Source organism: Chlorocebus sabaeus, chromosome 14 (genome assembly GCF_047675955.1).
Source record: "Chlorocebus sabaeus isolate Y175 chromosome 14, mChlSab1.0.hap1, whole genome shotgun sequence".
NCBI lineage: Eukaryota > Metazoa > Chordata > Mammalia > Primates > Cercopithecidae > Chlorocebus > Chlorocebus sabaeus.
Window position 1 is genome coordinate 69,371,448 of NC_132917.1, and position 24,132 is coordinate 69,395,579.

The following is a 24,132-nucleotide window of genomic DNA, read 5'->3' on the forward strand; positions in this document are numbered from 1 at the left end:
GTACAAGGCCCATCATAGTCTGGAACCCACAGTGAACTCCTGAGAGTGCCTGGCCAGTGTTCTCTGATGCCTCTGTGCTTTTCTGTATGTACTCTGTATTGGAATGCCCATCCCCTCTTTAACTGGTAAACTCATAGCTCTAAGTCAGGTGTAGATCAAACCAGGACTTCTCCGTGAACTTTCACCCAACAGAATGCCTACCCCCATGCCCACCCTGATTTTTTTTACTCTGATTATATCCCACTTATATGCATTCCAGTCTTTCTCGCTAGGACTATATTCTCTCACAGGGCAAGGATTTTATTTTTATTTACTGTAGGAAAAACAAGCCTAGTTTACCATACTCTTCACCCTATGCTAAATAATGATTAGAGATGCATTATATCAAGTGACCCCCTTTCCCTCCCACAGCTAACTGGACCAGGAGTGGACACCTGGAGTGCATTCTCCCTTGAGAATCTGAAGTGATGACCCAGGAACTGTAATCAAATGGTGCTACACAAGCATGTAGACTAGGATGATGGCTGCTAATGTCAGCCATGTGTGTTCCAGAGAGAGAGACAGAGAGGCGGACAGAAGAGCCACCTGGTAACTTCCAGTACCCACAAAATCTAGCTTCACTTCCTGCTGTTGGGTTCTGGGAGGTTCCCTTGTATTTATCCAATACATTCCTTCTTACTGAATTTTTAAATGTGAATTAAATTTCTGTTCCTTGCACCCAATGACTCTACGTCACCTTGCACTAATATGTCTGTAGAATGTATAAGCTCAATAATGCAAGTTTCAATAATTTTAACAATTACAGGCTTTAATAGAAACTACCCAGAACAGAGTATTAAAATATAACACAAAAAATTACACTTGATGAGTTAGAATTTTTAAGATAAGGACTAGATTTACATTAAAACGGTACTTGCATTAGTGTACAAAGACCAAGGAAGAAAAATGGTCAAATACCTGTTTGGGAAAGGACAGACACAGAGAAGTAGACAGGGGTACACGGCTTGCATTGTTACCTTTCTTGAGTTGACGGATCAGTGTTAGGGAGGACAGGAGCCAAGATCTCCACCACTCAGAGCACTCATCTGCGAAGATGGTTTTCACCTGGGATTATCAGACAGCAATCAGAGAGAAAAGGACTAAGCCCTCAACTGGGAGGAAACACATAGGCTGGAGTCTTTCATATCAGATGAAATAAAAGCCCAGCCACAGACAAACCTGGCAAGGCCTGTGAAGAAGGTAAGTTTCCAATAAGGACCAGGAGCATGCCAGCACCAACTGATAAACCGAATTACATTGGGGAAAACTTACTCCGCCTTTGGTGTGAAACCAGGGTGAGGGGAGTGAGGCACTTGCCCTGAGCACAAAAGGACAGACTCAGAATTATTGATTTTTTTTCTTGGTCTTGGGCTGCAGGGTGGCTGGGCACAGCACTGTTACTGATCCTGTCTTTATTTTAAATTCTAACATTTTGTTCACCATGGTTGTTTGCATTAATTTTTATTTTTAAAAAACTGAGGCCAGGCATGGTGGCTCACACCTGTAATCCCAGCACTTTAGGAGGCTGAGGTGGGCAGATCACCTGAGGTCAGGAGTTCAAGACCAGCCTGGCCAACATGGAGAAACCCGTCTCTACTAAAAATACAAAAATTAGCCAGGTGTGGCACACAACTGTAATCCCAGCTACTTGTGAGGCTGAGGCAGAAGAATCACTTGAACCCGGGTGGCAGAGGTTGCAGTGAGTCGAGATTGTGGCATTGCATTCCAGCCTGGGCAACAAGAATGAAACTCTGTCTTTTAAAAAAAAAAAAAAAAAAAAAAAGCATACAAATACTCTTTATCTTGATTACTGAGTTTTGAGTGCCCCCTTAAATTCTGCACTTGAGGCGAGTGGCTCACCCCAGTCCTGGCCGTGTGAAAATGCTGTCTGCACAGGAGAGAATCTGCCCAGGCGTTGGTCTCTGTGTCGTCCTCTCACTGTGCTTCCAAAAGACCTGACAGGTCGAGACATTCCTCCGGGTAAACAGAAACCTAGTGAACCTAGTTACTCCAAGGAAGTGAAAGCTGGGTAATAGGAAGAGAAACAAAACTGAGGAGTCAGTTTCTGGCTCTCAGTGGAAGCTCCAGCGATGCAGTAAGCTCCAGGGATGGCCAACTCAGCCCTCTTGGGCAAAGCTGAGATCAGACTTGACTCAGGCTCCAAATAAAACAGAAAGAAACCCAGCTTCCCTGAAGCAGAGACCTAGCATTAACAACCTAAAAACCAAATGAGTATAAACTCATCAACTAGATTGATAATAAATGAGTACCAGGCAAAACAGAACAGAGACAGAACGTGGGTTGGGGAGGAAGGTTGGTTGGTCTTCCAATAACCAGAGTCTCGGGGGCCTCAACAAAGGGTTGAAGAGAGAGGCCACAAGGTCAGTGCAGAGCAGTCAGAAGCCTAAGGAAAAAATATCTGAAGCTTAATTAGGAAAGTGCTCATTCACTCAGAAGCCACGACAGGGCACCAGGACAAACCAAAATGTCACAGGGTTTAGACCAGATTTATGCCAAAACAAGGAGGAGAAGTAGCTCTGAAGAAGAACAGGGGATCCCACCTGACCTGGAAGACGAGGACCATTCCACCCAAGTATCTAACGCCACTGGTAAGGCTACATGTCAAAAAATGTTGAGAAGAAGGAAAGGAATGGGAGCTGAGTAATCCATAAGCAAGCAGTCTCAGTGAGGCAGAAAGACCTCTGGCAGAATGTTGGCTGGTATCTGCCTGGAAAGCAATGTGGCAATATGTATAAAAGCCCAAGAGATCTTTCAACCCCCAAATTCCACTTCTAGGAATCCATCTTAAGGAAATAACGTGAAATATCCACAAACTATGTACAAAAATAGTTAAGACAGGCCGGGCGCAGTGGCTCACACCTGTAATCCCAGCACTTTGGGAAGCCGAGGCAGGCAGATCACTTGAGGTCAGGAGTTTGAGACCAGCCTGGCCAACGTGGTGAAACCCTGTCTCTACTAACAATCCAAAAATTAGCTGGGTATGGTTGCTGGTGCCTGTAATCTCAGCTGCTTGGGAGGCTGAGGCAGAAGAATTACCTGAACCTGGAGGGTAGAGCAGTGAGCTGAGATCACGCCACTGCACTCCAGCCGGGGCGATAGAGCAAGACTCCATCTCAAAAAAAAAAAAAAAAAAAAAAAGTCAAGCAAAAAAAACTATAAACATAAAACATAGAAGTCACTTAAATGCCCAATGAAAAGAGATTAGAGCCAGGCATGGTAGTTCAGGCCTGTAATCCCAAGCACTTTGGGAGGCTGAGGTGGGTAGATCACTTGAGGTCAGGAGTAGGAGTTGGAGACAAGCCTGACCAACATGGTGAAACCCTATTTCTACTAAAAATACAAAAATTAGCTGGGTGTAGTGGTGCACACCTGTAATCCCAGCTACTCGGGAGGCTGAGGCAGGAGAAGTGCTTGAATCCGGGAGGCAGAAGCTGCAGTGAGCCGAGATCATACCACTGCACTTCAGACGAGGTGACAGAGAGACTCCCTCTCAAAAAAAAACAAAAGAGAGAGAGAGAGAGAGATTGGGGCTGGGCATGGTGGTGTGTGCCTGTAGTTCCAGCTACTTGGGAGGCTGAGGCAGGAGGATCACTGGAGTCAGGAAGTTCAAGGCTACAGTGCGCAATGATCCCGCCTGCGAATAGCCACTGCACTCCAGCCTGGGCAACAAAGCAAGAGTCCATCATTTAAAATAATAATAATAATAATGAGAGAGAGAGATTTGGTTTTAAAAAAAAAGTTTGTTGATACAAAAGAACATTCTATAGCTAGTAAAATATTGAATATTAAACGTACACAACGGGCATGGTGGCTTATGCCCATAATCCCAGCCCTTCTGGAGGCTGAGGCGAGAGGATTTCCTGAGGCCAGGAGTTAAAGACCAGCTGGGCAACATAGCAAGACCTCGTCTCTACAAAAACAAACAAAATAGCTGGTGGTGCATACTTCTGGTCCCAGCTACTTGGGAGGCTGAAACAGGAGGATCACTTGAGCCCAGTGATCATACACTAAACTATGATACATACATAGTTTATACATTGAACTATCATTGTGCCACTGCACTCCAGCCTGGGTGACAGGGCAAAATTCTGTCTTTACAAAAAAAACAAAAAAACAAAAAAACACACATATATATAGCAAGAAGACTAAAAAATAAAAACCACACACACAACGAAATCCTGTGACTGAAACAAAACAAACAACTTCTAAGACTGAGTTACCTGTGGATGATGATGTATTTCCTATAATGACCATATATTATCTTTTTTTTCTATAAAAATACATTTTTGGTTGTTTTTAGAAAAAGCTGTCCTCTAAACTTGAGGCTTGTTAAGAAGGCGACCCTCCAAGAAGGACACGAAGCACACTAGCACCAATCAATGAACCAAATTATGTGAGGGGAAAACTTCCTTTGTCTCTGGTGTAAAACCAGGGCCAGGACTAGGGTAAGAGGAATGAGGCACTTACTAGGGGCACAAAATTTAGAAAGGTGCCGAAAAAACTTAGTAGTCCAGATAAATACTATTTTACTGCAATATTTTTTAAAAATTGAAATTAGGGCAAATAAAATCCAAAATAAACAAATTTCAATTTTTTTTTTTTTTTTTTGAGACAGAGTTTCACTCTTGTTGCCCAGGTTGGAGTACAATGGCGTGATCTCGGCTCACTGCAACCTCCGCCCACGGGTTCAGGCGATTCTCCTGCCTCAGCCTCCCAAGTAGCTGGGATTCCAGGCACGCGCCAACACGTCAGGCTAATTTTTGTAATTTTAGTAGAGACAGGGTTTTGCTACATTGGCCAGGCTGGTCTCGAACTCTTGACCTCAGGTGATCCACCCACCTCAGCCTCTCAAAGTGCTAGGATTATAGGCATGCGCCACCGTGCCCAGCCACAAATTTCAAATTTTTAAATAAAGACAGGATCAGTATTTCAGTATTGATTTTTCTTTTTGCCTCAGGCTCCAATATGGCTGGGCTCAGCACAGTTACTGATCCTGTCTTTGTTTTAAATTCTGATTACTTTGTTCATGGAAGACTTTTTGCATTAATCTGTTTCTTGCTTACTGTAATCCTGATGGGCTAATTTCCTAGAAAATGTTTCTACCCCTCCATCATGGTGAGCGCAGTGGGGCGCACCAATGCCTGTCTGCTCTAATGCCAGCCCTAAACAGGAACAAAAGAAGAATGAAAGTAGCCCGGAGAGGGGAATAGCCTGGTCTAGAGAAACCCACACACTCTCTCAGGCCCTGCCAGACCACAACTCCTGCAAAACCCTCCTCACTCTCCACTAGCCCAAGCGCTCTCCCCCAGTGACTTTCTGGGATTAAAAGAGAAAAATCCATTAAGAAAATATACAATATACAATGACTGACAACCCCTCCCTAACCACAAGGGGAGTGATAGTCTTTAACAGAATACTATTTTAAGATACATATATGTTAACAATTACGCTTAAGGTTTTTTTTTTTTTTAACTTTTATTTTAGGTTTGGGGGTACATGTGAAGGTTTATTAATTATGTAGGTAAACTCATGTCACAGGGGTTTGTTCTATAGATTATTTCATCACCCAGGTATTAAGCCCAGTACCCAATAGTTATCTTTTCTGTTCCTCTCCCTCCTCCCATCCTCCACCCTCAAGTAGACCCTAGTGTCTGCTGTTTCCTTCTTGGTGTTCCTAAGTCCTCATCATTTAGCTCCCACTTATAAGTGAGAACATGCAGTATTTGATTTTCTGTTCCTGCATTAGCTTTATGCTTGAGTTTCAATGGAGGTACAAACATATAAGCATTCCAAAAACAAGTGAATCAGAGCAAATTAAAATGAGTAGCTCAATTAACCATGCTTATGAGAGGTTTACCAAAGTCTAGGTCCACCTGGTGGCATTTCCGTACACGCCTAGGAAAAAATGGCCTCTAGAGCCTCATTTCTACAAGATCAAATAAATGATCATGGAAGTGTCTCCACCTTAGACAGCGGTCTGAAAAACTGCTCTGGTAACAACACAAATATAATCCAAATATAAAGGGGAAGAAACATACAGGCAATATAATTCTCATGGCATTAAGACCACATGGCCTAGTGCCTACCAGACCTTCACATCTTCCAGCTACTTTACAGCACATCTGTTTAGGACACATCCAAAAATAGCACTATTGAGATTCAGCTCTGCGCCAAGTACTTTCACATGCATTATCTAATTGCATCCTCATGACAAGCCTGTGAGACGAGTATTATTACACCAGTCCTGCCGACGGGGAACCAACTGCAGGTTCACTCTGAGCAGCAGAACCCCCTTCTTCTGCCCAAAATCTGGTTGTTTGCCCAGTGCTCTTGGCCTGTGCCTAGCTGGCTCATTTCTTAAAGCCCACCGACAAAAGGATCCTCCAGCATGTTCTACTGCGCTTTTCTCACCAAGTTATCCACCACTCATCAGAGACTCAAGGCCCAGTTTACCAATAAGGAAAAAGAGACACCACACGGCAAGAAATTCACCTGACTTTCCACTGTCTGATCTCCGACGCCACGTACTTCAGAGGGGGCACTGTGCCATCCTGAGGAACTAGACTACTCTGTAGAATTTACTCCCCCGCTGTGAGGGAGAAATGGTGCCCTAACACTCATTCCAGGTGAAACCTCCCCTCTACCCTCCATGACAGGCAGAGCTGAGTGGCGATATGGGAGAGCGCCAAGAACTACTGGTACACAGTGGAGATCATTTCCCAGACCAGGCTGTGGTAGGGATTTCGGCTACAAAGATTGAGTTACATTCTTTCCCTCCTGGCCCTAACCCCTACTCTTGTCCTTTGTACTTGTCTCAACAGCTGGAAGTAGGGTGCAGCCTACACTGTGCCAAAACAGGAGACCAGGGCAAGATCTCTTTTAATCCTCACTCACCACAACTATCTCCACAGGAGGCAGGAGGGACTCAGACCAAGAGCCAGCACATTCCCATGGGGGCTAGCACTATAGGTTGGGGAGGGAGCAAGGATGGTGGAGATGGTGGACTTATTCTTAAATTCTATTTATTTTCACCATTCCTGGGTATTCCTTTCACCTTCATCTTCACTAAGGCACCCTAAGAAATTCAGTCTTCCAAGACAATGTGGTCTGAGGTGGAAGGAAGGGCCAGAGGTGGAGAAGAGGAAGAATTCATTGCATTCTCCACCCCCTTCTCTCCCTTGGGCTGTAAAAGGAAACAGGGCCACCTCACCTCTCAGCTTTCAAGCAGTAATTAATTACTACAAGTCCAGGGCTTTAGATGAAGTGAAAAATGGTTAGCATGAGACAAAATCAGATCTTGCACACATCCCGATGGGGTTACATTAGTAAGAAGACGTGATGGGGGTGCGGAAAATGTTTTCAGTGAAATATAGAATAGAAAGATGCCTTTAGGCTTTTCTCTGAATGCTGAATAGTAAGAGATGCTGACTGTGGTCAGACCCTGCTTCATGGCAATTAGTGATTCAATCCTAAGGAAACCTGAGAGTCCGATGCTGAGCACATCAACAACCTGGCTCAGACTAGAGTTCAAATGCAATGAGATCTCGCTTGCAGGTGCACCACCTCCTCCCCACCTCCCACTGATCTATACAGCACAGCTATCCACTTTTTTATCTGAAGCTATTTTCAGGGTCAAAAATGCCATTTAAAAATCTCTGAACACTGAGAGGAGCCACCATTCCTCTCTTTCCACCACCCCAATCTACCAACACTCTCAGGTCCTAAAAACGTCCCAAATCCCTCAACGTTTACATTCCCCGCTTCTGAGTCTCCTGTATCTGAAGCCCAGCCTGGCTTCCCCTCCTGTCTCTAGAGCCCATCACTCCCCGTTTAGGGACTTCACTCCCTGAAGAAACTGTTCCCTTTCTACTGCCTTTCTCCCACCAGTGTTTAAACAAGCTTCAAGTCTCTCTGATCATAAAAAGAAACAAAAATATCTTCACCTCTTTCTTGATCCAACTAGCTACCACCCCTTTCCTCTCTTTTACAGACAGACATTTCAACCTGTCTATTCTCTCTCTCTCTCGACATTCAGAAACCTCTCATGAAGTAGATTCTGCCCTCTCTAAGGCCCAGGACCTCCATGTGGCTCAATCAAGTGGATGGTTTTCAGACAGTACCTTGTGTGACAGCTACTGAGCACTTTTCACTGGTGACATTCTTGAATCACTCTTTCTAGCCAGGCCTGGTGGCTCATGCCTATAATCCCAGTACTTTGGGAGGCTGAGGTGGGAGAATTGCTTGAGCCCAGGGGTTGAGACTAGCCTGGGCAACATGGAAAGACCGCATCTCTACAAACAATACAAAAATTAGCTGGGTGTGATGGTGCATGCCTAGAGACCCAGCTACTTAGGAGACTGAGATGGGAGGATTGCTTGAGCCCAGGAGGTGGAGGTTGAAGTGAGCTGAGACTGTGCCACTGCACTCCAGCCTGGATGACAGAGCCAGACCATGTCTAAAAAAAAGAATTTTAAAAACCACTCTTTCCTTTGGGCTTCCAAAGAAAAGGACATGACATGCTCAGTATTTCCCCACATCTCTGTCTACTTCTTGATCTCCTTTAGAATTGTTCATCTTCTTCCTGTTCCTTAATTGCCACTGTTTCCTCAGTGTTCAGTCCTGAGTCATCTCTGTTCACTCTATAAATGCGCCCTGGCTGATTTCACCCATTAGGCATTTAAATATCCTTTAATTACATTCATAATATTGACAACTATCTCCAGAGGTCCAGTCCCATATATTTGACTTTCTCAATTAAGTTGATAAACATTTCCACTTGTAATTTTCACAGGCACCCCAAACTCAACATGTTTAAAACTGAAATCAAACCCCATGTGTCCCCTCCACACATAACTCCCAAACCTCCCTTTCTGTGCTCCCCAGTGCTGTGACCACCATCTACCCCATTTCCTGTCTTCAGCAACTCCATCTCCCCAATATCCAACTAACAACCAAACCTTGATGATTTGTCTCCATCTCTCTCAAGTGTGCTAACTTCTGCCCATACTCACAGCCATTGGCTTATTTCAAATCCTCCTCATTTTTCTCCTAGACTACTAGAATTTCTTAGTGTACTTTCAGAACAGAAACTTTTGGTGGGGGTCTGTGCAACTCAATGATCCACCTTTCTCTGGACATCCCCTCTCCTCCACCAGTTGTGTTTGTACTAAAGAATACCCTTTCCCCATCCTTGCCAGACTTCATGGGACCATCAGGGACATCTGATCCACACTGGGAAACTCAGATTCTCTCCTGGAAAAGTGGAATTTGGTATAAGTATGTGCAGACAACTTAAACTACAGCAAGTGAAAAGTGGGAGCTGTATGGAAACCATACAGAGCCATAGGAATATTGAACAGAGAAAGCCTATCTGCAGAAAAAAAGAAGACCAAAGCAGGAGCAGGAAAAAAAAACCAGAGATGAGACAGAGAGAAACATTCCTGATGGCCTTTTTCTTCCTAATTTCAGACCCTTGGCAAGGGTTGGTAGCACTTTTGCTTCAGGTTCCATTAGAGACATCCACCAACTTGTCTTTTTCACATTTCCCTTTTTATTTCAGCTCGTTTAAGTAGATAACTGTTATGTGCCCACAGAGTGTCTTGGTTAATACATTTGAATCCACTCACTTCTTCTCACTTGATCTCAATCCTCCCATCTATAAAACCAGAAGACTGAATTACATGAACTCTATGAAGGCTTTAATGCATTACATTCTTTAAGCAGAGTTTGTGTGCTTTTTCTATATTCAGTCTAATATGCAAAATGATGGTCACCACCAGGCCAAGGACAGTCAAATGCATATTTAGGGTTGCGTTTTTTTTTTTAACAAGTTTTTAAACTATGCAAGTTTACAAGCAAATTAATAAACATGATTTTTTTTTTTACAGAAGTACATATAATACATGCTTTATATATTACTTAATAAGTAACTTATGAATTTATCTAGAGCCTGTTGAGAGGACAAAAGGTTTTGTTTTTTAATTTTATTTATTTATTTATTTATTGAGACGGAGTCTCACTCTGTCTCCCAGGCTGGAGTGCAGTGGCACGATCTCAGCTCACTGCAACCTTCACCTCCTGGGTTCCAGCAATTCTCCTGCCTCAGCTTCCTGAGTAGCTGGGATTACAGGCACATGCCACCACACCCAGCTAATTTTTGTATTTTTAGTAGAGATGGGGTTTCACCATGTTGGCTTCTGACCTCATGATCCACCCACCTCAGCCTCCCAAAGTGCTGGGATTACAGGAGTGAGCCACCGTGCCCAGCCATTTTTTTTTTTTTTTTTAAACAGTGTACTACAATCAGTGTGGCATTGTAGAGTGAATGTTTTTTGTTGTTGTTTTTTTTGCAATAAGGATGAATAGTGAAAAGTATTCTCTAAATGTCTGAAAATGGCTCATTTGAAAATGGACTGGCCCACCTGCAGAGTGTCAAATGAGATTGCTAAATTGTAGAGCAATGTTTTAATTCAGAGCTTCAAAAAAGGGAGTAATTTAAAAATGTACATTTATGATAACAGGTTGAAAACTGACACAAAACACTTTCTTTATGTTAAAAACAGATCTTTCCTGGGCTGGGCATGGTGGGTCATGCCTATAATTCCAGCACTGTGGGAGGTCAAAGTGGGAAGATCACTTGAGCCCAGGAATTTGAGACTAGCCTGGGCAACACAGCGAGACCCAGTCTCTACAAAATAATTTTTAAAAAACTTAGCCAGGCGTGGTGGTGTGCATCTGTGGTCCTAGCTACTCAGAAGGCTGTGGTGGGAGGTTCGCTTGAGCCCAGGTGGTTGAAGCTGCAGTGAGCCATGATTGTGCCACTGCATTCCAGACTGGGTGACAGAGTGCCCTGTCTTAAAAAAATAAAGTGCATTTTTGAAGATAAATCAGTGTTGTGTGAAAAAACACTTTTTTAAAGATAATTTTTGGCTTTTGCATTTTGTAAAATTCATAAGCTACTTATATTAAGTATCTAATTTACAAAGTACGTATTACATCACTGATAAAGTACTTAGTAAATAAATAGCTAAATGCTGATAGAGTCTGATTCAGCAAGCCCGAGTGGGGCCCTGGATCTATTTTTTACAAAAGCCTCACAGACAACAGAGATCATCTGCCAGTTTGGGGAACCACTGTCCCAGGATGGGGAAATATTTCAGATCTCTTTGAAATAAGAAGTAGAAACTGCAGTATACTGAGAACACTTAGAATAGAATCAGAGTATCTCTATACATGAAAAACCTCCGTGTGTGCGTATTTGTGCGCACGCATGTGTGTGTGTGCACGCGCGTGCACATGCACAAGACTAAATTAAATAAACCCTACCAGTGGTTTGGGGGTGGGAGAGGTGGTGAGGAAGTTCACCCATGCTGGCTCTTTTGGTCTAGGGAAGGAAGCTAATGACTTTGCAAATTCCTATTCCCCTAAAAAGACCTGCCACTGGGGGGTAGGGGTGGAATATCATAACCCACATTGTAAATGGCTATTCAAGATCCTACAGAGAAACCTCTTGCTAGCTCTCTGCTCAAGCTAAAGTTTGAACGTTAAAAAAATCAAGTGAAAGACACAAGGTTAGTCCAGACTCCACAAATGGTGTCCAACAAGAAGTGTTGGTCAAAGGGAAGAGAAGAGACAGACTCAGATGTGGAAATAAAATTTTCTGTTCCAAAGTCATTGCAAACTTACAGAAAGAATGCTGATGTCTAACATCTCAAAACTCTTCCCTGGAGCTCTGAGGACTCTGTTGCTGGAAGTTAAGACACCAGTGAGAGCCCCATATTACCCCTACAGGGTTATATCTGTAGACGGTGCAGTTACACCCACCGTGATCATGTGTAACTGCCACAGTCACAGAACTCCTGGCAGCAATTCAAATAAAATTCCACAAGAGAGATACCAAAAGGCAACAGAAAGAACCATCAGGAGTCAGGAGGCCTAGTTGTAGTCCAAGTTCCACAAATAACAAGCTATGACCTTGAGCAAGTCACTACACTTCACTGGCCCTCCGTTTCCTTATTTATAAAGTAAAAGTGAGGGACATAAATATCTCACCTTTGGAGCTGGATATTTCCCACATTTTGGTGATTCTTTAGGGATACGAAATATACCAAACAACCTCCGAAATTCTATACAGGGATTTCAATTACGAACTCTTTAAAAGACAACATTGCTGTCATACTGGAGGGTCGTGGTGAGCAGAGGACGGAAGTAAATTAAAAGAAGCTCCCTGACAGGTGGGAAGTAGAGGCAGGAATCAGCAAAGCATTACTTCCTTGGGGATATTCACTCTTTATGCTCCAATCACTCTGATCTCCCTAATATAGGCACACTTTTGAAACCTGAAGGCAAAGAGATTTTCTGTTAAAGATTCTCTGAGTGTTCAGGAAGTTTAATAATTTCCTTGAAAGTCACTCCTTGTATGTCTACTGTACAAGCAGTGCAAGCAGTGTGTCCACATCCTCCTGGGTCTCAGCCTCAAGGCTGACAGTCCAAAGAGCCCGTTCAGCGTTAGAGCTATACCCTTAGTGGGACCAAAGACTCACTCTTTTCAGCTGCCACTTTCTTGACACGTGTACAATTTTTCCATCTGATTCTTGACCCTGAGTCAAGAGGCAACTCATTAGGTGCCCAGAGCATTGCAGTTTGTGTTTCTATTCTAAGTTGACTTCATTCCACTTTTTCAAGTTTCTGGATATTTTTTCAAGATAGAGATCTTCATCCACAGCACAAAACGTCCACTTAAAAAAATAAAGCAGATTTCTTACTCTTTCTCCTGAATAGAAAAAAAAAATGTCTTAGTTGTCTCTCCAGGTAAACCTGAGGTCTCAGCCATGTTCTGACAGCCAGCTTCACCTGACCACCCTTCCCTAGTAAGGAACCTCTTTTACAGAATAATTAACCTTCTACACGGCTCTCCAAGCTAATGGAGAACATCTGCTTGGAGCCCTCCACGGCTGCTTCATCTCCCTTCCCAAAAAACCCACCTGCCTCCTTCAAGAAAGGCCCTAATGATTCTGGTATATCTTCCTTCTCTCCCTACCCTCTTTAACAATCTAGCATCTTCCTTAAAAAACACAATCAGGGAATCCTAACCAGGCAGGCGTGACTCCTAAGCAGATGGCAGGCCTCATAATTAGGTCATTACATAATACCTCTTCTCTAACTAGCTTCTTTCCACCTCATTCCGAGACTCTGGGTTGATGAGCTTTACACTGTGGTTACTTTAATTATAATTCGCTCTTGGGAACTCGGTAATACCATGTTTTGATAAAAGAAAAGAAACAGGGTAAGAGTATAGGAAAGTCAGAGTCAGAAGGTTGCTTTCAGCTTCAGTTTTGAATAGTCCAGACTTGTACAGGTAACTTTTTCTCTTGGTGCCTTGGTTTCCCAACTTGTTTCAAGTTGGGAACTTGACTCAAGCCCATCCCCAGTTGCACTGGTTCTAATACAGGACTCAAGCGTAAATGTTAGATCACATGACATGATTTCTAAGGGACACTACATCACATTTAGGTGTCAGGTCAGGCTCTTGGTGACTCACCATTGAACTAGATTGCACAAGGTGGTGTCCTCACGCACACAGGCAGCGGCTGGTCTCAGTAAGATCCCGGGTCAGCATCAAGTCTTTGAACTCCCTCAACCTTCAACCCCAGGCACTCAGAGACCTCGATGACTCACCAAGAAATCTAAAGCCTTCCACCTCACTTCCAATGCAGCATCCCCACTCTGGTCTCCCTCTTTCTCCTGGAGCTATCCACACTCTAAAAATCACTGTTCCCTTTGCCCAACAACTACACTGCCATTCTTACCAATCTGTTTTTAGGGATCCTTGGTCTCATACCTGTCTCATATCATATCTGTACGAATAGTCTACAGTGAACAAAAGTCATCTACATACATGTTCCCATTTCCTGATCACAATAAACCCAAGTTATCATTTTGTAGATTCAAAAACTGAGATCCAGGTAAGTGTTATCCAAAAAAACGACATAAAAACTCAAGCTTTAACTGAGGATTATAAAAAGAGACTATTCTATGAAAAGGAGAGATCTATGATCTCCAACTGGCATAACATATAATGAGAGATATTCTTTTTTGAAATATTTTTTGTAGAGATGGGGTCTCACTTTGTTGCCCAGGCTGGTTTCAAATCCCTGGCTTCAAGCAATCCTCCTAGCCCGGCCTCCCAAAGTACTGGGACTACAGGTGTGAGCCACTGTACCCAGCCTGGAGGTATTCTTCAGCTAGAGGTCCATGTCCCCACACCACCTCTGACTCCCCAAGGACCTCTGGTTAACATTTATGTTTGGTCACTGAGTTTTCCAAATTCTGACACTGGACTGGGATAGTGGTTAGGTCGGCCCCTGGTTCCAATGGGCTGGCCTAGGAGCTTGGTGCCTGCCATCACTACAATTCTCAAGACTCCAATACCTAACACTACCCTCCTCTCCAGAGTCCTGTATCTCTTCTGCATCGTTAGAGGCAAGCCTTGAGTTCTAAAACCTACTGAAAAATACCAGAAACCAAATTTAAGAATCACTTACCCAAAAAATATGTTTGGACTAGATCAAAAGTTTTACATACAATGTGGCATATGGTACGAGGAAAAGAGGATGACCTTTCAGAAGGTAGGTTCCAAGGTTTGATTTCTAGCAATGATATTTGTTTACATAAGCTTGAGAAAGCTACTTAACATCTAGAAGCCTCAGTTATTATCCATAGTTTACAGATGTACAAACTTTCTCCCCCAAAGCTATTGAAAAGCACCAAAGAAAAAAATATACAAAAGTGGGCCTAGCACAGTGCTGGGCAAACACCACTTCCCTCCACCTTCCCTCTGGCACCACCCTCTGCCTGATTGGGAAAAACTCCGAAAAATATGCAGTCTACAAGAACACTGTGAGATGAACCAGAGGATTATGAACTCATTAAAAAGAATAGCAAAGAGATCAGGGTGATCACCAGTGGGGCAGGTTTTGTCCAAGCACTACATTTCTAAAATAATCAGTATGCAGCTTTTTCAGGCCTTTTCCAGGTGAGATGCTTAAAAATGAACTGAGAACAAAGCAGTCAACTGAAAAGTTGTGGGCCTATGAACCTAAGGCAAAGTGGGTGGTTGCATACCAGGCTGGTAATGAGGCAGAAAGGCAGGCAGGGGACTTTTGGCACAAGGGAACCATGGGCTTTGGAGACAACTTACCACAGTGTTAAGAGGAACCATTTACAGAGCTTCAGGATCTCAAAGAGGGCCTGGCAATGATAATATTCAAAAGGCTTTAAAAACACAAAAGACATCAGGAAACCTGGCTTCCAATTGTGGCTCTTCATTAACCAGCTATGTGATCTAAGGCTAAGAACTCTTCAAAGACAAGGAAAGTATTTTTCTTTGCATTTTCTGAATCACCTAGAATAACAAAGTCAATGCTGGGTAACTACTGAATGAAGGAGTGTCTGGCTTCTGAGATCTCTGGGCCTTAGTTTCCTCTCCTATATCACAAAAGAGTTGGAAAGATTATCTCTAGGGCCACTCCCAGGCTCATGTTCATTCCATTGTTCTTATTCCATTGAGAAACACAGACAAGTTTCTCAATCCTAACAGCACATCAGAATCACCTTGGAAGTTTTTAAAAAGATAATTCTCCAGTTTCCCACCTGGAACCTACTGAGATTCAAAATCCTGAGGGTGGTGGATTTGGGGGGAGGTTTTAAAATCTGCACAGGTGAGCCTAATAGGCAGCTAGCTGTGAGAACCAATGCACCATGCTTTCAAATGCTTCAAGGAACAAGGGACTTGAGGCTGGGTCCTTCTTCCATATCTCCTGCCTTTCTGCACAAATCAGCAGCCTTCATTTTCTTTTTTATTTTTGAGACACAGTCTCGCTCTGCCGCCCAGGCTGGAGTACAGTGGCGCGACCTCGGCTCACTGCAAGCTCCGCCTCCCGGGTTCACACCATTCTCCTGCCTCAGTCTCCCAATAGCTGGGACTACAGGCGCCCGCCACCGCGCTGGCTAATTTTTTGTACTTTTAGTAGAGGTGGGGTTTCACCGTGCTCTCGATCTCCTGACCTTGTGATCCACCCGCCTCAGTCTCCCAAAGTGCTGGGATTACAGGTGTGAGCCACCGCACCCGACCAGCAGCCTTCATTTTCTAAAGTAAACCTGCCTCATTTCTTTTCCTTAAAAAAAAAAAAAAAGACTTAAAGAGATGGTCTTTTTCTGTTGCCCAGGCTGAAGTAGTGGTATGATGACAGCTTGCTGCAGCCTCGACCTCCTGGGCTCAAGCAATCCTTCCATCTCAGCCTCCCGAATAGCTGGGACTACAGGGGCTTGCCACCATGCTCGGCTAATATATATATATATAATGTATAATATATTATATATAATATTATATATATTACATATATAATTATGTTTTATATATTTATGTTTTATATATATATATATATATATATATTTTTTTTTTTTTTTTGAGATGTCGTTTCACTCTTGTTGCCCAGGCTGGAGTGCAGTGGCAGGATCTCGGCTCACTGCAACCTCTGCCTCTTGGATTCAAGTGATTCTCCTGCCTCAGCCTCCCAAGTAGCTGGGATTACAGGGGCACACCACCAGGCCCAGCTAATTTTTGTATTTTTAGTAGAGATGGGGTTTTGCCATGTTGGCCAGACTGGTCTTGAACTCCTTGACCTCAGGTGATTGACCTGCCTCGGACTCCCAAAGTGCTGGGATTACAGGCGTGAGCCACCATGCCCAGTCGCCCAGCTAATATTTTTAAAACTTTTTGTAGAGACAGAGTTTTACTGTGTTGCTCAGGCTGGTCTTGAATTCCTGGGCTCAAGTGATCTTCCTGCCTTGGCCTCCCAAAATGTTGGAGTTACAAGCATGAGCCACCGTGCCTGGCCTCATTTCTTTTTTCTTTTTTTAAAAGTTTTTGTAGAGACAAGGTCTCACTATGTTGTCCAGGCTGGTCTCGAACCCTTGGCCTCAAGCGATCCTCCTACCTCAGCCTCCCCAAAGTGCTGGAATTACAGGCATGTGCTACCATGCCCAGTCAAACCTGCCTCATTTCTAAGGAGCAAGACTTTGGAGTTAGATAAGGGTTCCAATCCCAAAGCCAACACACCATAGTAACATGACCTGAGCTCACGTATAAAATGAGCAACCATCCCCTATTCCACAGAGTGAAGATTATGTGAGACAGCATCATAAAGCCTCCGGCACACATCCAAACACAGAGGCTCTTAACAAATGTTCATCCCTATCTCCTCCACTCCCTAAGTAAGGCCCTTTCCTAAGTGAGGCCCATCAGGTGGGTACCTGACATCACCTGCACCTTCAGAAAAACTCTAGTTATGGGAACTTTTGCTGATATAGGACACGCTCCACTTTCAGTATTTGTCATGGACATCACTTTCCCCATCCCTTATAGTAACAAAGAAGAGAAAACCCATTCTTTTAACTAAGAACTCCCTCTCCGTTATAACCATTTGTTTCAGCAATAGGTGGCTTCAGGTGATGCAGGTATCCAGAAATCCTACCCTCCAAATGATCAAAGCAGGCCTAGTCCTGGATGCCTATGACATCTGAGTGTATCTGAAACCATCTGTGGGTGCTGAGCCAATTGCATCATTTTGTTACTCCTCAGTTCTTACGTTTGTTTTATACTTGCTACCACAGCCACATGATTTTTTTTTTTTTTTTGCTTTTTTAATGGAGGTTTTTAAGATGTCTCCTTTAAACAGGCTGGTCTTATTGAGTTCCTCTGCATTATTTATTTTTATCCAATGGCACACGTGATCTGTGGATCAAGGTTTACTATTGTTAGGACTATCCCAGTACATTATGTAGGAGAATATTTTATAAAGAGCTCAATCTGGATCCTCTACAGAATAAATGAAAGAACTGCTACCAAAAAGGCAGCCTCTGATTTTCAAAAGAACTTCCGTTGCTTTTTAGATGCCTTTTAGAAAAGAAGGAATCCATCTTGAGAGATATATAAACAATATGCTCACATGGTTCACAGGAAGTCAGTCTTCTTTCAGAGCCTGATCACAAGGCCATGACTAGTGTCAGCTGGGGTTAAAGATCAAAGTTCAGGTGAGAAACCAGAGTTTTCACTGAATCCCTTGGTCAGAGATGTGGCCGACTAGAGAGGAGTTGCACAGTCCTTAGACCAGGAAACAAGGTGGCACTAGGTGGAGATGGGTCAAAGTCAGGAAATAAACTGAACAGAGTTCCAGAAAAGCAGTGGAGCATATACAGGACAAAGTTGAAAATATAATGATTGGACTCTGAAGTCAGGTAGCAGTCAAGCAACGAGGCAGAGAGTCAAGACCTAGAAAGATCAGCAGGAAAAGGAGTCCTAGGGGCTGTGAACAGAATAGATGCAACACTGCAACTCAAAGAAAGTAAAAGAGTATTGGGGCCAGGCGCAGTGGCTCACGCCTGTAATCCCCGCACTTTGGGAGGCCGAGGTGGGCAAATCACCGGAGGTCAGGAGTTCGACACCAGCCTGACCAATATGAGGAAGCCCCGTCCCTATTAAAAATACAAAAATTAGCCGAGCGTGGTGGCGCATGCGTGTAATCCCAGCTACTCGGGAGGCTGAGACAGGAGAATCTCTTGAACCCAGGAGGAGGAGGCTGCAGTGAGCCGAGACAGTGCCACTGCACTCCAGCCTGGGCAACAAAGCGAGACTCCATCTCAAAAAAAAAAGAAAAAGAAAAAGAAAGTAAAGGGGTATTAGGTCTGAAAAGCTGATGGAAGTATCCTGAAAGCAGAGAGCAATCCCTAGAAATGATATTCCTTGAGCGTTCAGGTATAGATAACAAAGCACCTGGAGTAGGAGTCAGGCACAGGGAAGTGAGCAGCTCCTACTTTGTTTTAAGGTAGCTCCATTTTATCTCCACAGAAGAAAGTCAAGCAAGATAATAAAAAGAGAACACGGTCCAACTGGTTCTGATTAAAAAAAAAAAATCATAGAAGCTAGCTCTGCCAGGCCAGGGAATAAGTCAAAAAACCTCTGAATGGCTCTGCTCACTAGGGACAACCAGCAATGGAAGCCAGACAGGAAGATAAGCTGGGAGCTTCGCTGTCACTGCATGAGCTCAGGTAAAAACAAGACTCAATCCTCTTCCTCCGGCAGAGCACATCATGTCATTCTCTACAGTCTCCACACACTAGACAAGGCGCATTAACTTCCTAGTCCCTTCAGTACATATCAGAAACGTGAAAAAAGAGGCCAACTGGAGCCTGCCCCTAAACCACCCAGTTTTCGTTGGTATTACGACAAAGCCCTCTCCGTAGCAGCAGGAATGCTAAGGACGTTGGGGGCTTTGGTTAGCAAAGATGCCTGAGAACAGAAGAGAGCACACATTCCAAGAAAGCTACACAGAGAAACTGTTTTGATCAGTCTGTACACCCACCCCCAGACTGCCATTCCGCAGTGCCTGTCCTTCCTGGAGGACACAGCGAGGGCAGGAGTGATTCAGCATAAGCCATCCCCACTAACCTTGTACACAGGCTACTTAATATAGCAGGCTTAGATGTCTCAATACTTTAACTGGCAACACTGAGATTCTGCATATTGCAGATATAGGAGCAAATCAAAAACCATTTTTAGATTTGCACAATTTTTCTAGTTAGGATTCCCAATATCAATACATACTATCTTTGGCTTAACCATCTACTAACTGGAAAAGTCTCAACTTCTCTAAAGCTTCATTTTCACAGTTGTAAAATGGGAATAAGTATATCCTAACAATCTTAAAATTAGTAGGAAAATCAAATGAAAGAAATCATGAGAGATTTAATATGGCAACAAAATGTACTGTCTCTTCCAATCTCCATTCCCACCTCCCCAAAACACAAACTTTATTGGAGTGATAAGACATGAGACATTGTGAAAAAATACAAGCCTACATCAAGCACCTACTATGGAAAGATGAATGTTAGCTGGATTGGTAGGGAAAGTGTTTTTGGGAATAGATTTCAGAGGATTTCTGAAAGACTGGTAAGATTGGAAAATCTTTTCTAGGTCCATATTGTATGGAGCATTTATTTAAACTGTAGTTAGAATATCTACAGTTAAGGAGTTAACATTATAAATATCACCACAGTCACTCTCTATGACTTTTAGAAATACGGAGATTTAGGCACAAAGTGGAGAAAGAACTCAATTCAAAAAGTCACAACAGCAAAGAAGAAAATGAACCCCAGTTCAGCACCCAAGCTCAACAGGAGCATGAAATAACTGGTGATCAGTCAAAACCAGTAAGGTCTACTGATCAACACCACTGTGACCCTACCCAAGAGATTTACCATATGCCACCAAGGCATGGAAGTATCATTCCTACAAACCATGGTAAACCAGGGAAAGAGAAATCAGACTATGTTGCAGGATGAAGTCTTCATAAAAGACTCAAAAATCACTTTATTCTGGAGCCAAGGGGGTTAAAGTTGGTTCTATATATATATATATATATATATATATATTTTTTTTTTTTTTTTTGGAGACAGAGTCTTGCTCCGTCATCCAGGCTGCAGTGCAATGGCGTAATCTCGGCTCACTGCAACCTCTGCCTCCTGGGTTCAAGCGATTCTCCTGCCTCAGCCTCCTCAGTAGCTGGGATTACAGGCGCACACCACCACGCCTGGCTAATTTTCGTATTTTTAGTAAAGATGGGGTTTCACCATTTTGGTCACGCTGGTCTCAAATTCCTGACCTTGTGATCCGCCCGCCTCAGCCTCCCAAAGTGCTAGGACTACATGTGTGAGCCACTGAGCCCAGCCTGTTCTCTATTTCAAACCACAAAGACCACAGCCAGTTGAATGGAGCTTAAATTGCAAAGTTGGAACAAGATGTCACCAAGGCATCTGCTGACAATTTTCCTAACATTTTTATTAGTAACTCCCAGTTACCCTCTCCTGGTTCTTCTAGTCCACAGAGAGGTCAATAAGAGCAAATGAGGAAGTGAAGAAGAAGAACCAAGATCTTTTGTTGCAGTTTGGAATCCAAAACTGCAACAAAAGGAAGACTGCTCCAAATTCCCAGTTTCTCCAATGTCTAGACTAGAATACAATCTTCAAGAAATGGTCTACTTGAGTATTCCACTCAGCCAATGACTGGTCTCTTGTCCTGCCAGTGTTTCTTATTGGGTATTGCCTCAACCCACTTTAAGGTTTATCATACCACTGCTTCTCAAGAGAGGCTAGTTTTGGCCCAAAGAGGGCAAGGGGCAATATCTGGAGACATTTTTGGTTGTCACAACTGGGGAGACAAGGAGTGCTGCTGGCATCAAGTGGGCAGAGGTCAAGGGATGCCCATAACCTAATAATGCACAGGACAGTCCCTCACAACAGCAGTCTATTTAATAAAAATGTTTGCAACTTCTGATTTAAGTGTCGAAAATAAAACTGTAAAACTACTAAAAGAAACTTACAACTGTACTATAACTTTGGAGGTAGAGACGGTTTTCTATAAACATAACATGAAAAGAGTAACCAAAAATTTGATTCATTTCTTCCACATTAAAATGTGAAACTTCTCTGTGGCAAATAAAACAAAACCCACAAAGTTAGCGGCAACTGAAAAAAAGTTTCAACATCAAAAATGTTACACAAAATTCAATAAAGTTCTACCCTGAGATTCACAGTTCTACCCTGAGAATCACAGATTTGGCTTATGATAATTGGATTCATTTAACATCTCTTCTTCAAATTATGAGGCATTTCTTCACATTCATGAAGACTTATATGAATTTTGTACACTCCATGAACAAGTGAGTATCTTAAGGCTCATCATGCCTGTGTACTGAACAGTTACTGTGTTAAGTTCTTCTCTTACAGAACCAGTGGTTTGCTAGTTTATAAGCCTGAATAACTTTATGCATCACATTCCCTAAAATGAATTTTCTCATTGACTTTAGTTTCTACTGCTGTTTGCATTTTTAGTATTAAAGACTAAATTACATAAACATTAATTTAAAAGAATTATATCAAATATTGGCAAGAGTATAGTGAAATAGAAGTGTGCTTTGACAATATACATTGGAAGCATTCAGAAAGTAGACATCCATTGATCCAACAATTATTTTGGGACTCTGATGAAATGTAGAAGTATGTATATTTAAAGATGCTTTATGCAGTGTTAATAACCAAAGTTGGAAACCTAAATATTTAGCACTAGGAAATTGACTAACTAGATTATGGTATATCCATGCAGCCTTAAAATAAACATCTATACTCAGTGATATGGAAAAATGTTCACAACATATTATTGAGTTTTAAAAAACAGGCTTTACAAAATAGTTAAGAGGGTATACTTTTTATTGTGTATTTTTACCCAAGTAAATTTTTTTAAATAAAAAAGCAGGCTTCATGTTCTCACACATAAATTTGGTATATATGTTATATAACATGTATTTTATATAATATGCAAATACATCTTATTATATACTATCTTTATACATAGAAAAGGGCTGAAAAGCTAAATACCATACCAACGTGCCACAAGTAATTAAATCTATGGGTGATATGAGCAGTTTTATATATTTTTTCTTTCATGTTTCTAAATATTTACAATTAATGTGAATTAGTTGCAGTAAAAGTTTTCAAGATAAGTTACTATTTACATCTCAACGCTCCAAACTGCATACTGGATAAAATTCCACCTTTTCTAGTTAACTGGAGAAATCATCACAAACATTTATTACCTGTTTTTCACTCAATGCTGGGATGCCTCAAAGGCTACTAGAGTATACGATCCTGCTTCCCTCACTCATTAGGTAGCTCCAGACTATAATTCTTTTAACTCCTCTGCCAGCTTTAACATTTCTGTCTTTGACCTTAGTGGCTCTTGCCATTGTTCACTACTGTCAGGTTGGTGTCCTTCTCCATTTTAATGTATTGCTTTTAATTCAACAGTAAATCAAAAGTATAAGAACTCATTAATAAAAATGAGAAAGAAAAAAGACTGAGGGAGGGGACAGGGTCTCTTCTAAGGTACAAGTTGGAATCGGCTTTTGTGAGCATTTTCTACTGCCCCCAAATTTTTCTTTGGGAAGGGGAGGGGAGGTAGTGGTATATCTCTAAATTCAAAGGGAGGTTTTAGCACAATTGTTCAACTGTCTCCACCGTAACACATACAGCCAAAGACATTCAAAAATAAGACATATGCCCGTGGACATCTGGCGCCCACGTAAGGGCTTTAGTTCAAGCAGGAGGATCCTGTGGACTGTGTGTAGCCCCTTAGGGCAAGAGCTGTACCTCTACATAATTCTTTGCAACTCAAGAAAACTTACCGAAATATGAAGGACAGTCATGTTATCATGAGGATAACTTTGAACTTACTTGTTTATTTATATGAATGAATTTCAAAATAAATGATTTGCAATTCAGTGCTTTATACTTAACCACATGACAGAGGTGTGTGGTAACACCATAGCAGACAGCCATGTTTTCATGGTTACTACTGCCAGTGGCTATTGAAGAAATAGAACACTACTATGTCTAATTACCACAGGCCGAAAGTGAGGCCTCTTGTACCAAACAGTAAGCCAGGTTGTGAATGCAAAGAAAATGTTCTTGAAGGAATTTTTTCTAAGTGAATATAAACTCAAGATTTTATTGTCTTCATAATAAAAGAAAAGGTAACACTTAGAACTGGACCACTTAGCCCTTTCTCTTCTTATCTCCTCCCAGTTCAGAATGCTTGCCTCTTTTAATAGCCAGCATTCTCTTAGATCTGCAGTTGGGCTCAACACACTCAAGCCTTAGCACAATCTTCTTTGTAGTTTGAGCCTTTTTCCAGAAAATCAGCTTAGTTTGCCCACCATAGCCACTGTGCTTCCTGTAATAATGCCGCTTTCCCTGGGCATACAGAGAATCCTTGCCCTTCTTTACTATGTCACTTTGTGGGGTTGGTGCTTGCCACACTTCTTACAAAAGTCCAGCGGGTTTTAGGAACGTTCACCATGTTTGCATGAGCACTATCAGCATGGAAAAAGTTAGGATTTTGTTTCTTTTTGTTTTGTTTGTTTTTGAGATGGAGTTTCACTCTGTTGCCCAGGCTGGAGT

General features: G+C 42.4%; 1 protein-coding gene and 1 pseudogene across 14 annotated transcripts in view; both read right to left on the minus strand.

The window, feature by feature from the left end:
• AAK1 (AP2 associated kinase 1) overlaps positions 1-24,132 on the minus strand; it is a 184,650-nt gene that overhangs the window by 112,583 nt on the left and 47,935 nt on the right. The window lies entirely within an intron of this gene.
• Positions 17,742-24,031, minus strand: LOC119627268 (large ribosomal subunit protein eL42-like; annotated as a pseudogene).